The sequence below is a fragment of the Phascolarctos cinereus genome, unplaced genomic scaffold (genome assembly GCF_003287225.1).
Source record: "Phascolarctos cinereus isolate Bilbo 61053 unplaced genomic scaffold, phaCin_HiC Scaffold_1;HRSCAF=81, whole genome shotgun sequence".
Lineage (NCBI taxonomy): Eukaryota > Metazoa > Chordata > Mammalia > Diprotodontia > Phascolarctidae > Phascolarctos > Phascolarctos cinereus.
Window position 1 is genome coordinate 109,322,307 of NW_027555514.1, and position 10,585 is coordinate 109,332,891.

The window sequence follows — 10,585 nt, forward strand, 5'->3', positions numbered from 1 at the left end:
CAAGTAGCGGTTAAGCCACCATATTGTGATGGGATGTTGTAACAGATAATGATGGTTGGTTATCAGCATATCCAAGATACAGGCCTATGATCATTAGCCCTGCCCTTGGCTGGCTGTGAGTGACAGCAGAGTTTTTGCTATGGATACAATAGGAGGTGGCATCTGACAAACAGAGAGGGTAAACCACAGGCTGTGAGGCTGTTGGGAGATAGCTTCGCCATTTTTTTCTTGACGACTACAATGGTATCAAACTCAAATAGAAAGGGGAAAGGAGGGGAGCATGAATCTGTAATAAGAAAACCCCAAGTGGAGTGCCCTGCAGCACACATGTCGACTTAGAAAACCACATGTTAGCATTACCTATGTTCTATTGTATTTTTTATTTATTTTGCTAAAAAGCAAAAGAAATGGTGTGGGCATACTTGGGATTGTTGCAGGTTGGCCAGCAGGTGGTATATTTGACCCCTCAGGACTATAATATGGTGAAAGACATAGGAAAAGAGATTAATGGCACTCCAACATAAAGAGGACCTTAGAAGGCAAGAGATCCTGGTGGCAAGACATGGACTGGGGCCCATGGTTAGGTCAGCTATAGTGAGTAGCATTCTTCTAGCTTTACAGAAGGAGTTGGCATCCTGTTAACAAAATCTGTATCTGAACAACTTCCAAGTAGATTCCAGTTTGCTGAAGGTTGACCCTAGACCAAGTGCCACTTCATCATTGGGAGACCACTGACAATATCAATAAATGAGACCATTTCCTTGAGGTTTCTTATTAGAATCTGTAGAAAGATTATGGGAAATCAAGTTAGCATCTGCTTAACAAAACATTTAATGCTTTTTTTCTATTCAAAGGAAACAGAGTGGGGGAAGAGGAAGCTTAAAAGAGAATTAAATTTTATTTATTCAAAGTGGGTTGTATTTGTAATAAAATTAAAAGTCTAGTATCATAAAAAGCAAGTATGTTAAGTGCTTAGAAAATGAAGGACTGAAAGGAGAGTAATGAAATTGATTTCCCTAAGTATTTTGCTGCCTAGTTTGCTGTTATGGAACTTCTTTAATAATAAACTCCAGTGGGGCAGCTAGGCAGCACAGTGGATTAGAGCACCAGCCCTCCGGAGGACCTGAGTTCAAATCCAGACTCAGACACTTACTAGCTGTGTAACCCTGGGCAAGTCACTTAATTGCCTCCAAAAAAAAAGTCTGATTACCTGCAAATATAATAATAATAATAATAATAATAATAATAATAACAATAATAATAATAATAAACTCTAGTGGGACCCTATTACCTCCAAGATCAAATATAAAGCCCTCTGTTTGGCTTCTAAAGACCTTCACAACTTGGCCCCCTCCCACCTTTCCATTTTCTTACAACATTCCAAGTACTCTGTAAATCAGCAACACTGTCCCCCATGTTGTTCCTTACACATGGGCCTCCGTCTCCTACGGTGTCTTTTTACTGGCGTACCCCTGCCTGGAATGTGCCCCCTCTTAGCCTTTATCTCATGGCTTTCTTATCTTCCTTCAAGTCTTTGCTAAACTCCTATCTTCTGCAAGAAGCCTTTTCCAGTCCTTCTTAATCTTAGTGTTTTCCCTCTGAGACCATCCCCAATTTATTCTGTATGAAGGGGTGTGCTGGTAAATGTTTAACAATCAGTTATCTGAGAAAAAAAAATTTACTCATGACATGTTTTAAGATTAATCTGCATTACTAATATTTTCTTCATCACTTTCTTAAATCTAGAAGCAATAAATCAAGCTGATTTCCAAGATATAAATGTGCACACTCATAATTTAACAACTGGCTCTCCTGAGCTGGTATGATGAGCTTGCTCATGAGCATACCCCTTCCTCTATGTAACCTGTTTCTTTTTTTTTCTTTTTTTTTTTTTTGCGAAGCAACTGGGGTTAAGTGACTTGCCCAGAGTCACACAGCTAGTAAGTGCTATGTGTCTGAGGTCAGATTTGGAACTCAGGTCCTCCTAACTCCAGGGCTGGTGCTCTATCCACTTCACCACCTAGCCTCCCCATGTAGCTTGTTTCTACATAGTTGTGTGTTGTTGTCTCCCCATTAGACTATGAGCCTCTTAGAAGCAGAGACTGGTTTTTGCCTTTCTTTGACTCCCCAGAACTTCGTAAATTTCCTAGCACACAGTAGGAGCTTCACGAATACTCATAGATTGATTTTTTTTTATAAATAAATGAATTAAAGGTATTGATGAATTGTACAGAGAATTGGACTAGAACATCCCTAAGATTCCTTAAAACTAGAAGGACTTTGATTCTCTGGTCGATCATAAACTGGACACTATATTATTTATATGGCTCCCTAGTTTAAGAAACACACAGGCTTATTTTTTAAATAAATGAAGTAAGGTGCTGCCTATACAGGGCCAATGTATAATGTGAAGTGTTCAAGAAAGGTCTTCTTGGTCACGAATTTCTGTTATTCATCCTTCATGGTGTAGGATGTTTCACCATTAGAAATTTATTCCTTTGAGTTAAAGCATGCTTTTCCCTTAGTCTTCTCTCTTTTTCAATTTAAATTTTATTTTTAATTTGTATAATAAAAAAAAATGATTGCACATGAAACTGCAAATCTATTACATACAATTTGCTATTCCTTTTAAATATATAATAAAGTTATTATGTGCATTTCTTCTTTTTTTCCCTCCTCCCTCCCACTCTAGAGATTGCTATCATTAAACACAAATGTGTGTATATATGTATATGTATATATATATATATATATACACACACACACACACACACACACACACACATACACATATATACGTAAAAGCATTCTGTACATACTTCTATTTATCAGTTTTTCTCTGAATACAGATAGCATCTTCCTTCATATATCCTTTGTAGTTAATTTGGGTATTTATAAGTCAAAATGACTTCTTCACTCAAAGTTGTTCTTAAAACAAGATTGGTTTCCCGGTTTTCTCTTGAAAGTAATTATCCTTGGGACAGCTAGGTGGTGAAGTGGATAGAGCTCCAGCCTTAGGGTAGGAGGACCTGAGTTCAAATGCGGCCTCAGACACTTGACACTTACTAGCTGTGTGACCCTGGGTAAGTCATTTAACCTCGATTGCCTCATCAAAATGCAAAAAAAAAGAAAAAAGTAATTATCCTTAGGAGAAGAAAGCGAAAACAAGTCATCAACATTTACACTATAGAGAAGAATGATCTGACTTAGGCTATTCCCTAAAGTAACAAATTGCTAAGAACGATGAGACATGAAAAAGGTCAGTTTAGTTATGGAGGAAGAAAAAGAGAGAGATGTGTGAGCCATAATGTACAGTGTAGGGAGGCTAGGGCATGAGGATGGGAATGGGATGGGGAATGAAGGCTATTGAATGGGCCAAAGGGTAGCCTCCCTGTGCCTTCAAGATAGTTCTAGGAAACCTCTAGAGAGTTAATTGATCATTATATCAGGTCTAGTCCTGGGTAAATCTGTGAATTATTCAGAAGTTTCTCTTTAGCAAACTGATCTCCCATCCCAAAGTTCCTATTTACTTTTTGCCTTCCAGTCATAACTTGCACTGATCCTTTATTAATGCTAAAGTATAAATAACTGAAGGGGCAGCTAGGTGGCACCATAGTGCATAGAGCACTGGACATGGAGTCAGGAAGACTCAGCTGGCTGAGTTCTAATCTGGCCTCAGACACATACCAGCTGTGTGACCCTGGGCAAGTCATTTAACCCTGTTTGCCTCAGTTTCCTCATCTGTAAAATGAGCTGTAGAAGGAAATAGGAAACCACTCCAGTATCTTTGCCAAGAAAACCCCAAATGGGGTTGCCACTGAAATAAATAATAAAGTATTGCCCTTCCCAGAGGTAATTGCATTTTGACAGGGATTAAAACCCAATGTTAGTTAGAACAACAAAAGAGGCATTTCAGGTATCCCCCAGCCAATGGGGGAGAATTTCTTTGAGTTATCAGAGTTTTCCTAATGTCTTAAAATCATACCACATATATTCATTCACAGAAGTTAGACCGTAAGAGACCTCAAGAGGCAGGTCAGGACAGCAGGGTGGTTGGGAGGGAGGAGCTTGGTATGATAGAAAAACAGAAATTCTGGCATCATAGGACCTAGGTTCAAATCCTGCTTTTGATGCTGACTACCTACTATGTAACTTTGGGCAAGACATTTAATAAAAATAGCTAACATTTTGTTGTTGTTCAGTTGTGTCTAACTCTTCATGACCCCTTTTGGGGTTTTCTTGGCAAAGATACTGGAGTGGTTTCCCATTTCCTTCTCTAGCTCATTTGACAGAGAAAACTGAGGCAAACAGGGGTAAGTGACTTGCCCAGGGTCATACAGCTAGTAAGTGTCCAAGGCCATATTTGAATTCAGATTTTCCTGACTCCAGGTCTAGCTTTTGTATCCACAGTGCCACCTCGATGTCATTTAATCTCCCTGGGCCTCAGTTTCTTCATCTGTAAAAGTAAGAGGTTGGACTAAAAGGCCCCTTCTACGTCTATCTCTAGGATCAGGAAGACTGAGGTTCAACTTACCCCTGACAAATACTGGATTCCTGACCACGGACAAGTTCCTTATCCACTCAAAGCCCCCAGGCAATTCTCTGAGACTGTTAATCACATACCAGTGTTCCTTAGACTGATGAAATCATGTCTGGATCCTAAAGAAGAGAGAAACCATGGAGATGCTCTAGTGAAGGCCAGCACCTTCCTTTTACAGTCAAGACCACCGTGCGCCTACCTATAAGAGCTGGCCCGCTAGACTCATACAAGTAGATAGCCAAGTGGGGAGCTGACCCCAGTTTTCTGATTCCAAATCCATGCGTCTTTGCACAAAACCCCAGCTCACCCTGAACATAAGGCAAGGAAGTCTCAAGAACTGACAATCCATTACATTCTTTTGATTTCAGTTTTCATTCCAAAATATTCCCAGGGTCTTTTCCCATGGAGGAGGCTTTACCTCTTCCCCACTCCACCCGAGGCGATGCCCATTCTCCCCTCCCCAGCAGGAATGGGGCTGCCAGGTTGGTGACCACACAGTATCAGGCAGAAAGTAAAGAAGAATGTGTCCAATTGAAACCAAGACTGGGAAGGGGAAAAGAGGAGGAGGAAAGTGGGGGGGAAGTGTGGTGGGAGGGATTCTGGTGGTCAGAACGCAATTATCCAGGACTGCAGGCATTCATATTCCAGTTTGCATCTCCACAACCAATCTGTAATCAAAACAGAGCATTATGACTGTGCCAAGACAGATTCCAGACTAAATACTTTAATTTAAAAAGGAGGTATTGTTGGCTAGACCTTTCTGTGAGGTGTCTGACAAAAGGATTTTTGCAGGGAGGGGAGAGAAGTCTATGTCCTGATTTAGACAAAGTCAACATAATTTTGAGGGGATAGAAACAGAATGCTAGAATATTAATGTATTAACAACCTCCAGCCCCTTTAGGGAATCTCCTTTCTCTCTTCATTTCTCTTGTCTAGGTTCACAGATTATTAGACATGGAAGGGACTTTATGAATCTTCTAGTCCATCCCAACTTTTAGACATGAGGCCAAAGAGGTCAAATAACTTGGTGTCACATAGGTAGTGCTGGGGCTTAAGAACTGATCTCCATCTCCTCTAAATCTATTCCAGGGTTCTTACCAGTGATACCATGCTGCCTCCTGCAATGTCCCTTATGTTCTCCACAATAGCCCTTTAACAGAAACCTCCCTTCAATTATCTTCTTGTGATAACTGCCCTCAAATATACCCCTAATCCCACTCCAACAACCCTCTCTTACCAACTTCTCTTACTTTCTGGCAAAGGGTATTCATTCATTTACTCACTCAACAATTATATATATATATATATATATACACACACATATACATATATGTATATATATAATATACATATATGTATGTATACATATAATTTTTACTTTAAAGTCTTTAAAATATATTCTTATTTTATTAAACATTTCCCAATTACATTTAAAAAAATTTTAACAATCTTTTTTAAAAAAATTTGAGTTCCAAATTCTCTCTCCCTCCTGCCTTTTCTTTCTCCTTGAGAAAGCAAGAAATTTGATATCAATTATACATGTGCAGTCATGCCAAACAAATTTCCATATTAGCTGTGTTGCAAAAGAAAGCACAGACAAAAAAAAAATTAAAAAATAAAGAAAATTAAAAATAAAAAATATCCAAAAAATATAAATCTCATTATGAGACTTACCCTGAGTCCATCACCTCTCTGGCAGGTGGTGGGTAACATGTTTCTTCATCAGTCCACAGAAATCATAGGTAGCTTTTGCAATGGCCAAAGTTCTTAAAGGCTTTCTCAGAGTCTTTTAAAGTCGTTTGTTGTTACACTTGTTACTGGATAAATTGTTCTCTAACTTCTACTATGCTTCAGCCTAATTAAAAAAAGCGGGTAACAATCCTGATCTCAGGCAAAGCAAAAGCAAAAATAGACCTAATTTAAAAAATAAGAAAGGCAACTACATCTTGCTAAAAGGTATCATAGACAATGAAGTGATATAAATACTAAACATATATGCACCAAGTGGTATAGCATCCAAATCCTGAGAAGTTAAGTGAGTTAAGGTTCACAACCAAACAAGAGATAGGGAGCATTATACAATGTAAAAGATAATTTTGATTATATTAAATTAAAAAGCTTTTGTACAAACAAAACCAATGCAATCAAGATTAGAAGGAAAGCAAAAGGATGGGAAACAATCTTTACAGCAAGTATTTCTGATGAAGGCCTTATTTCTCAAATATATAGAGAACAGAGTCAAATTTATAAGAATACAAGCCATTCCCTAATTAATAAATGGTCAAAGGATATGAACTGGAAGTTTTCAGATAAAGAAATCAAAGCTATCTATAGGCATATGAAAAAGTGCTCTCACTTTTGATTAGAGAAATGCAAATTAAAACAACTCTGAGGTACCACATCACACCTATCAGATTGGCTAATACGACAGAAAAAAGGACAATGGCAAATTTTAGAGAGGATGTAGAAAAATTGGGACACTGAAGTACTGTTGGTGGATGCCGGGAGCGTCTGCGTCCCTGGCTGTGATCTGATGCCGGCAGAGTGTGAAGAGAGAAAGAATCACGGGCCAGGTGAGAGCAGTGAAGAACAAGCTCTGTTTATTGATCTGAGGGCTCAGGCTTATAGAGTACTGGATCAAGCAATAGTAACATTATTATTCATGAAAAGTACAAATCTAATTAGGTGATTTCCTTACTTCCTTGTACCTTGTCTGTTACATTCTTTCCTGCGTCCTGTCCTGTACCCCATCCGTTTCCTCCCTTCCTGCATCCTGTTCTCAAGAGACGGAACAGGGGGGTGGTGAGCCAACATCCTGAGTTTCACAGCTGTCAGGCTTAGTACAAGCTACAGGTAAGACCTGGTCTGGCCTAAGCCCTCCAACTCCCCAAATCCGGCCCTCTATGGGTGGGGTTGTGAACTGATCTAACCATTCTGGAGATCAGTTTGGAACTATGTCTAAAGGGTAACCAAATTATGCATACCCTTTGATCCAGCAATACCACTACCAGGCCTGTATCCCAAAGAGATCATAAAAAAGGGAAAAGGACCTACCTGAGCAAAAATATTTATAGTAGCCCTTCTTGTGGTGGCAAAATATTGGAAACTTAGAGGATGCCCATCAATTGGGGAATGGTTGAACAAGATGAATGTAATGGAATACTATTGTACAATAAGAAATAATGAACAGGTAGATTTCAGAAAAACCTGGAAAGACTTGAACAAACTGATGCAAAGTGAAATGAGCAGAACCAGGAAAATATTGTACAGTGTCAGCAACATTGTAACAACACAATGATCCAAGACAAGTCCAAAGGACTCTCAAAGGAAAATGCTATCCACATCCAGAGAAAGAACTGATGGACTTTGAATGCAGATTAAAGCATACTTTCTTCACTCACTTTATTCTTTTTCATGGTTATTTTCCTTTTGATCTGTTTCTTCTTTCACAACCGTGACTAATATGGAAATGTGTTTTACATGATAACACATGTATAACCTATATCAAATTACCTACCATTTTAGGAAGAGGGGAGGGAGAAAAATTTGGAAACCAAAATGTTGTAAAAATGAATGTTAAAAATTGTCATGACATGTAATTGGGAAAAAATAAAATATGATTAAGGTAAAAAAAAGAACTGCTACAAATATTTTGTACATATTGTGCCTTTTCTCTTTCTTTGACTTCTTTGGAGGTAAAGATCTAGTAGTTATATTGCTGAATCAAAGGATTCACACAGTTTAATAACTTTTTGGACATCATTCCAAATTATTTTCCAGAATGGCTAGATCAATCCGCAGCTCCACCAACAGTGCATTAATATGCCTTTTCCCCCATGGACCCTCTAACATTTATCATTTTACTTTTTTGCCAACTTCAGTCTTATAGATATGAGGTAGAACCTCAGAGATACTTTCATTTGCATTTTTCTCTAATTATTAGCAATGTGAAGTGAGTAAGATTTCAAAAGGCAGACATGAAGTGGGGGAGTACTCAAAGTACAGAGAATGGTTTGAGGAAAGGCAAAGGCGATTGGACAGCTTTGGACATGTATAAGGCACAGCAAGTGTTTCAGTCTTTATCATATTCATGGAGAAGAGTGCTATATAAGGATTGGGAGGGTAGCTTGGCTTCAGATTGTGGAGGGCCATGAAACCCAGACCAAGGATTTCAGGCTTTATTTAGAAGTCAAGAGAAAGCCAGTGAAGGGGACTGAACAGACATGTAATGTGACCAGATCTTTTCACAAGCAAAATTAATCTGGCTGTGGTATGAAGGATGGGGGTGTGAAGGATAGACTAGATTGAGGAGCATAGACAAAGGAAATGTGACCCTGTCTTCTTTCTTTTCTTTTTTTTTTTTTGAATGTCCCCTCCTAACTCCTTACCCTCAACTAAAAAAAATAAATAAAACCCTATAAATATGTATTGTTAAGCAAAGCAAATCACCACATCGGCCATGTCCAAAAATATCCATGGCTATGTCTATAACTTCTCTGACAGGAAAAGGTAATGTCAATTAATTAATTACTAATTAAAGTAATTACTAATTAAAGTAATACTAATTAAAGTAAATAGAAGGTATTTCGATTTACTTTTCTATCTCCCTGAAATGGATAGAGCACTGGGTCTGGAGTCAGGAAGACACTTAACTAGCTGTGCAGTTGTGGGTCACTTAACCTCTTTCCTCAGTTTCCTCAACCATAAAATGGGAATAATGACAGTGCCTACCTCCAAGATTGTTGTAAGGATCACATGAGATGATATCTGTAAAGCATTTAGCACCGTGCCAGAAACATAGTAGTCACTTAGTAAATGTTTCCTTCCTCCCTCCTCTCCCTTTCTTCTTTCCTTCCTTCCTTCCTTGACTTATCCCATGTTATTCCCCATGTCTAGTGTTCTCAATCCTACTGAATACTCCCTATCCTCTCCAACTCAAGTGCCTCTTCCTTCATGAACTGTCCTCTGATCCCCCTACTTGAATCACTTGATACCTCTCATAGCACTTTTTAAAAAATACCTTTCCAATGTAGTTACTGTGGATCATTTTGTATTATAATTATGAGCCTTATTTCCTTACAAGACTATAAACTCCATGAAGTCAGGGACTGTTTCTTATTTAAACTTTGGGTCTCTTCCTATGCCTGGTCTAGTATTCTGCAAGAAGTAGGTGCTTAATATTTTTTTTTGGTTATTTAATGAGATTGAATTGAATTGAATTGAGTTTAGCTCTCCTAGTCCAGCTGCATTCTTTTAAAACTCTTCTTTGGAAATCAGCAATTATATCTGGGTGATAAGATGCCAAGCACAGAAATAATCTTCAATCACCCCAAGAAAAATCTAATCCAACAAAGGTGTTTGGCTCTATGACAAAAATTTTACTTGCAAAAGTATTTTCCACTCTTTAATCAGAGTTTAATCCAAAGGGTGCTACAAATGCCTGTCATACTCCTTTCCATTTTTAACCTTTATTTTCTTTTCAATGAGAGTCTTGACAGCATTCCTGGGCTTCCCAGATGGAGAAAAACTGCTGGGAATTTTAGATGTCTACATCGAAGTGTTATGCATTTTAATTAATCCTTCAAATTACAATAGTACCTCCAGGGTATGAGTATAAAGGAATTGCCCCTCACAAATATAGCAAAACTTACAGCATCCAAATGACTGTCTCTCCTCACCCCACCTGTCTCATACACATTTAATAGATCACTTTTCTACATCTTATCATGGTTCCGAACCAAAGCCCTTCATTTACAACCCTCTACAGTAAGAAAGGCATGTCTTCTTATCCCCATTTTTCAGACAGAAAACTGAGGTTCAGTTTTCTGAATGACAAGAAAGCTATGGAAGAGCTCCCTACGATAACATAGTCAGAAAATGGCAAAACTTGAATCCCAAGCCAAGACTTCTAGTTCTAATTCACTGAGCTTTCCACTAAAAAATGTTGCCTGTATCTCTCTGACACTGAATACCTTTCCCTTCAGATTTCATTTACCACTTTGTTTTGTAGCTCTCTAATGCATTTTTTCATATAATAGTGTATCT

The 10,585-nt window shown here is 38.3% G+C and overlaps 1 long non-coding RNA gene across 1 annotated transcript; it reads right to left on the reverse strand.

The window, feature by feature from the left end:
* Nucleotides 1-361: 361 nt before the first annotated feature.
* On the reverse strand, nt 362-6,391 carry LOC110219217 (uncharacterized). The gene is made up of 3 exons (XR_013483069.1): nt 6,215-6,391; nt 4,535-4,659; nt 362-781 (listed from the first exon to the last, which is right to left on the reverse strand). It is a non-coding gene; the product is annotated as an uncharacterized LOC110219217 (long non-coding RNA).
* Nucleotides 6,392-10,585: the final 4,194 nt, after the last annotated feature.